This window comes from Nyctereutes procyonoides, unplaced genomic scaffold (genome assembly GCF_905146905.1).
Source record: "Nyctereutes procyonoides isolate TBG_1078 unplaced genomic scaffold, NYPRO_anot_genome, whole genome shotgun sequence".
Lineage (NCBI taxonomy): Eukaryota > Metazoa > Chordata > Mammalia > Carnivora > Canidae > Nyctereutes > Nyctereutes procyonoides.
Genome location: NW_026575125.1, coordinates 88,610,189 through 88,617,126, shown reverse-complemented (window position 1 = coordinate 88,617,126; position 6,938 = coordinate 88,610,189).

The window sequence follows — 6,938 nt, the reverse complement described above, 5'->3', positions numbered from 1 at the left end:
ATGCTCCACCAACTGAGCCAGCCTAGGTGCCCTAGTCCATAACACCACCTTAAAGAGAAAAAATATATCAAGCTTGTATACCTTGGTCTGTTTCTGGATACACACACACACACACACACACACACACACACGTTGTGTTTTTTTTTTTTTAAACGTGGGGTTGAACTCACAACCCTGTGATCAAGACCTGAGATCAAGAATCAGATGCTTAACTGACTGAGCCACCCAGGTGCTGCATGTTTCTATGTGTATTTTTGATTAATCTGATTAAGTAAAAATGCTCAGGCTAGTTTGTGTACATGTTTGTGCATGTACAAAGTCTCAGTCTCTCCTTTTTTTAAAAAAAGATTTTATTTATTTGAGGGAGAGATTGAGATATATATAGAGAGTACAAGTGGGGTGGAGGGGCAGAGGGAGAGGGAGAAGTGAGCTCCCTGCTGAGCAAGGAGCCTGAAACAGTGTTCGATACCAGGATCCTGAGATCATGACCTGGGCTGAAGGCAGATGCCCAGCCGACTGAGTCACCCAGGTGCCCCAAAATCTCAGTCTCTTAATTAATTTTTGAATTATTTTTTCTGATTATAAAATTAATATATGTACATCATACCAGATTCAAGTGCTACAGAAATACCTAAACTGAAAAGTGAGTCTTCCATAGCCTCCACGGTCAATAGGAAACAGTTTATTTCTGTAATTTGTCTTCCTTATATGCAGATACCAACAATGAATATGTGATTAAACTAAAGATAGCATTTTACAGTGTATTTTTTCATTTAATATAGCATGCACATCTTTCTCCATGATGGTACTGATGAATCTGTGTCATTAAAATATACATATATTGCATTTTATTGTGTGCATATACCATAATTTAAATATCTCCTTATTGATGAACATTTGGGATGCTATCAACCTTTTAGCTATTGCAAAAAAACATGAACAATACTGTAGTGAATATCCTTGTACACTCATCTTTGTGCTCTAATGGGATTCAGTAAAATAATTTCCTAGAAGCCAAAAGACTATATTCAAAGGTTATGAACATTTATAATTTTAACAAAAGCTGCTAAATTTCATAGCAGTTTTTAACTTGAAGGCAGTTTCTCCAGAAGGTGAAGCATGTTGGCAGAGATGACTTTTCCTCCAGGTGATTTAGAGGTCCATGTGGACCTTATTATGTCCTGTCTTTTTGGAAGGTCCATTTTGGAGAAATGCTGATATAAAATTATCTTTTAAACTTTGTCTATTATGCTTAGCAAAATTTAATGAGAAATGTACTACCCATGTTGGAAAACCTATGTATATGATATTGCATTGTTTGATGCAAATACTTTTTTTTTCTTTTAGTCTTCTCTTCCAATAGCTAGCATTTGGCTTATTTCCATTTCAGCAATAGGATTATGAATTATGATTATGGCAATTCTCCATTTCCATTAAAGGTAATGAACTCACTCATGGGTACATTTTATAAAATATGTTCATAATGATGCTGCCACATAAGCCTGAAAGAGTGTAATTATCTTATATCTCTGTTGTGTGTGATATGTTTCTGTTCAAGATATACTCACATGGCACAGTTTATATCTCATGATTTCTGTTTAAAATTAGCCCTCACACACAAAATGCATGATATCGTATTCATGATATAATATGCTCATGATTTATGCTAAGATTTTTATACTTGCAAATATACAATATTTATGTGGAGTATAAATGTATTTGCAACCCAATGTACAATGAATGATACCTGCCACTCTCTCATTACATTTTTTTTTCTTTTCCTGTTCCCATACTAGCAATTTTAACACTTTCCTTGTCACTGTAAACTGCCAAGATTAGCATTCTACTTGGAATCAACAAGGTCAGGGGCGCCTGGGTGGCTTTGTTGGTTGAGCCTCTGGCTCAGGTCACAATTCCAGGGTATTGGGATGGAGCCTTGAGTCTGCTCAGCGGGGAGCCTGCTTCTTCCTCTCCTTCCTGCTCTCTGTCGCTGTCTCTGTCTCTTTCAAATAAAAATAAAATAAAATCTTAAAAAAATCAACAAGGCCAGCCTTATCCTATTACAGCCTAAGAATGGCTTCATCTTTAAGACTAGCTGTCATCTCTCTCTGTCTCTCATGAAAAAAATAAATAAAATCTTTAAAAAAAAGACCAGCTGTCATAGGATAGCATAGGCTTTGCTTTAATCAAAATTATAACACTTTAGGGGTACCTGGGTGGCTCAGTTAAATGTCTGTCTGGCTCAGGTCATGATCCTGGGGTCCTGGGATTGAGCCCGGCTTCGGTAGGTATCAGGCTCTTTGCTCATTAGGGAGCCTGCTACTCCCTCTCCCTCTGTTCCCTGTCCCCCGCCCCGACCCCCCCTCTCGTCTTTGTAAATAAATGAAATCTTAAAAAAAATTATAGCATTTTATTCTTTCATATCTGCCCATTGCAATAATAGAAATGCTGCGCAAGAGTATAAGAAAATATCTACATTTTGCTTGATTTGTTTATCACTTCTCCCAGCATTTTGACATAATGTAGCAGGACAATAAATTCAAGAGCATTTGCTAGAAAATAGCATTTCCCAGTATGTTTTTTGTCTTAACTGTTGTTACTTTGAGTTTTCCTAAAGAAGACTAAAGTTGTGTTCAGACTCCCTTGATTTCTTTTTTATTGTTCCTACATAAAAAAACTATTTTTATTGCTTACCATAGAAATGGATGCTCATTATAAAACAAAACAAAAAATTACCATATATAACAGATAGTGGAAGTAGGTTTCAATGCAGTCCTCTAGGGGCAATCTGGAGTTAAGTGTGTATTTTTTGTATGCTAATCCCAATATCTATGTTATCTTAACCATTCATATAAAATACATATGTATACATGGCTTCTTATGCCTTGTTCTTCCTTTTTAACTTATTTTTTAAAAGATAGGAATGATTTTAAACATAGAAAGAATAGGAAGTAAAATAATGAATGCTTGGGTACCCAGGATCTATCTTCATTAAATCTTTTTTTTTTAAGATTTATTTATCCATTTTAGTGAGAGAGGGAGAGAGAGCAAGAGCAAACCGGGGGAGAGGCAGGGGGAGAAGGAGAGAGAGAGAGACAGAGAGAGAGAGAGAGAGAGAAGCAGACTCCCCACTGGGGGAGCCCCAGAAGGGGCTTGATCATGACCTGAGCTGAAATCAAGAGCTGGACACTCAACCGACTGAACCACCCAGGCATCCCTCTTCATTAAATCTTAATATTATGTTTTAATATTTAAAAAAAGATTTAGAAAATATTCAGAGTTCAGATACTCTGTATATTCTTCCTTGATCTCATTTTCCTTTCTTTCCATAGATAACTGATGTCACAAATTTTGTGTTTATTATTTAGGTATCCATAAACATTAAGTAGTTTTATCTTCTGGGCTTTTTTGAACTTCATGTGAATTATGTCATTTTATATATATATTTCTGCAGCTCACATCTTTTCACTTAGCTTAGATTCAATTATCAACTACTTTTCCTTGCTTTTTCCTCTCCCCATTCCACCTCTGCTCTCCAACCTTTGGGTGGATTAATAAAGCCTTCTATGTTCCCTTTATTTCTTCTGCTGGTTGAGAAGCTATATACTGTGTTTTTCTCTGTTTATCCCTTAAATATACATCTTCTAATAAAGTCAACACGTTATTCACTGGTCCTGTCACTTTGATTACCACCACAAGGATTTTTGCACACTTTATTCATTTAATATTTCCCCTATATTGTTATTTGAACTGTTCTCTGCACATGCAAAGACTCCCCCACCATCAACATCCTACAGCAGAGTGGCACATTTGTTAGGACTGATGAATCTGCATTGACACATTATAGTCATCCAGTTGCTAGTTTACATTAGGGTTCACCCTAGGTGTTGTATACCCTATGGGTTTTGACAAATGTATAATGACATGTACCCACCCTTATAGTATCACAATAGTTTTACTACCCTTAAAATCCTCTGTGCTCTGTCTCTTCCTCCCATCCTTTTCTGTAACCTCTGGCAATCTGTGATCTTTTTGCTGTCTCCATAGTTTTGTCTTTCCAAATGTCACATAGTTAGAAACATACAGTATGAAAAGAAAAAAGAAACATACACTATGTAGCCTTTTCAGATTAACTTCCTTCACTTAGTAATCTAAGTTTCTTTGGTGTCTTTTTATGGCTTGATAGCTCATTTTTAAAAAGTGGTGAATAATATTCCATTTCTGGATATATTACTGTTGAGTTATCCATTCACCCAGGGAAGGATATTATGATTGCTTACACGTTTTGGCAATTATTATTTTTTTAAGGATTTTATTTATTTACTTGAGAGAAAGGGAGAGTGAGAGAGAGAGTGAGCATGAGCAGGGGGAGAGGCAGAGGGAGAGGGAAAAGTAGACTCCCCACTGAGCAGGGAGCCCCATTTGCAGGGCTTGATTCCAGGACCCTGAGATCATGACCTGAGTTGAAGACAGACATTTAACCTACTAAGCCACCAGGTGCCTCATGTTTTGGCAATTATGAACCAAAGTACTATAAACATCCGTGTGCAGGTTTTTGTGTGGGCATAAGTTTTCAGCTCATTTGGGTGACTACCAAAGAGCACAACTATTCTTTTGTATGGTATGAATATGTTTAGTCTTGTAAGACTGTCAAACTGTTTTCCAAAGTGGCTGTAGCATTTTACATTCATATCAGCAATGAATGAGAGTTCCTGTTGCTTCACATTCTTGCCAGCATTTGGTATTGTCAGTATTTTGGATTTTGGTCATTCTAATAGGTGTGTAGTGGAATCTCGTTGTTTTAATTTGCAATTCCCTAATGATGAATGATATTGAACATCTTTTCATATGATTACTTGCATATATATGGTGTATCCTTCTCCATTCCTTTACTTCAACCTATATGTGTCTTTATATTTAAAGTGAATTTCTTGTAGATAGCATGTAGTTGGGTCTTTTTTTAAGATTTTATTTATTTATTTATTTATTTATTTATTTATTTGAGAGAGTGTGTGTGCATGAGTGGGGGGAGGGGCAGAGGGAGAAGCAGACACCTCACCTAGCAGGGAGCCAGATGCAGGGCTGGATCCCAGGACCCTGGGACCATGACCTGAGCCAAAGGCAGATGCTCAGCCAACTGAGCCGCCCAGGTGTCCCATTTGGGTCTTATTTTTTATCCCCTTTGACGATCTCCACCTTTTAATTGGTATATTTAGATCACTGATCTTTAAAGTGCAGTTGAACTAACATTTACCGTATTTGTTAATGTTTTCTGTTTCTTACTCTTTTTCTTGTTCCCATTTTTGTCTTTTATTCTTTTTATGCCTTGTTGGTTTTATTGGAGAATATTACATGATTTTGGTTTCTTAGCATTTCAGTTTTATGTCTTTTTACAAACATTTTAAAAGGATTTTTATTTTTTAAGTTATCTCCACACCTAATGTGGGGCTCAAACTCACAACCTCCAGATCAAGAGTCGCATGTTCTACCAAATGAGCCAGCCAGGCAGCCCTCAGTTATATTTTTTATATATTTTTAGTGGTTACCCTAGAGTTTGCAGTATACACTTACAACTAATCCAAGTCTACTTTCAAATAATGCCATACCACTTCAAAGGTAGTGTGAGTACCTTCTAATAAGATTTATTTTTTTAGCTGTTTTGTCCCACCTTTGCTTTTTAGTTTTAGAAGTTTCTATTGGGGCACCTGGGTGGCTTAGTCAGTTAAGTGTCCAACTCTTGATTTCAGCTCAGTTCATGATCTCAGGGTTTTGGGATCCAAGCCCCAAGCTAGCCCTTAGCCCCCAAGCTAGCTCCATGTTGAGCTGGAGCCTGCTTAAGATTCTCTCTCTCTCTCTCTCTCTCTCTACCCCACCACCCCCACTCTCCCTCTAAAAAGAAATATTTCTATTGAGATATCAAGATCAGAGATTCTTTCTTCAGCTGTGTCCAATCTTCTAATAAACCCATGAAAGGCATGTGTTACTTCTGCTACAATGTTTTTATCCTTAGCATTTTCTTTTGGCTCTTAGTTTTCATCTCTCTGCTTAACATTATCTGCCTGTTTTTGCATGTTGTCTACTTTGCCATTAGGCCCCTTATCATAATCATAGTTGTCATAGTTGCCTTAATCATAGTTGTTTTAGATTCCTGATCTGTTCAGTCCAACCTGCCTGCCATATCTGAGTCTGGTTCTGATGCTTACTCTGTCTTCATATTGTGGGGGTTTTATTTTGTTTTGTTTTTCCACTTGGTATGCCTTGTAATTTTCTGCTTAAAGCTGGACATGATGTATTGGTTAAAAGGATCTCTGGTAAATATGCCTTTAGAGGTGTGATGGCAAGGCATGGGGAAAGGGGAAGTATTCTGTGGAACTATGATTGGGTCTCAGGCTTTAAATGAGCCTATGCCTCTGGGCTGTGAAGTTCACAAGTGCTTATGTTTTATTTACCCTTAAGTGGTATAGGATGTCTAGAGTGGGCTGGAGTTGGGTTTTCCCCTTTCCCAGAGTTGGTTAGGTTCTGCTGACTCCAGTAGGTTAGGCATTGGTGAAATAGTTTATTTTGAGAGCAGGCCTTGTTAAGAACAGAATCCTCTGGTATGTTTCAAAATGGTTACTTTTTCTCTTCTCCTGATGGAAGTGTGAGGGATTTTCCTCAGATATTCACTGTGAGAACCTTCTAGAGCTTCTGGAGATAAAACTTACCAAAGTGTAGGGGTTCCCCTATGACTGGAACCCCTGGAGTTTTAAACACTTAGACGTGCCTACACTTGAGCCTCCAACAATTTGCCAGTTGTAGTACAGGTTTTCCTATGCTGGTACTGGTTCCCATGGAGGTTTCTGCTTATGGGTTCCTGCTCCTGTTTAACTAAAGATAAAAATTATCCAAATACCAAGAATATCCTTAGGAAAAGTGTATAGGATCATTGCAATTAGGCA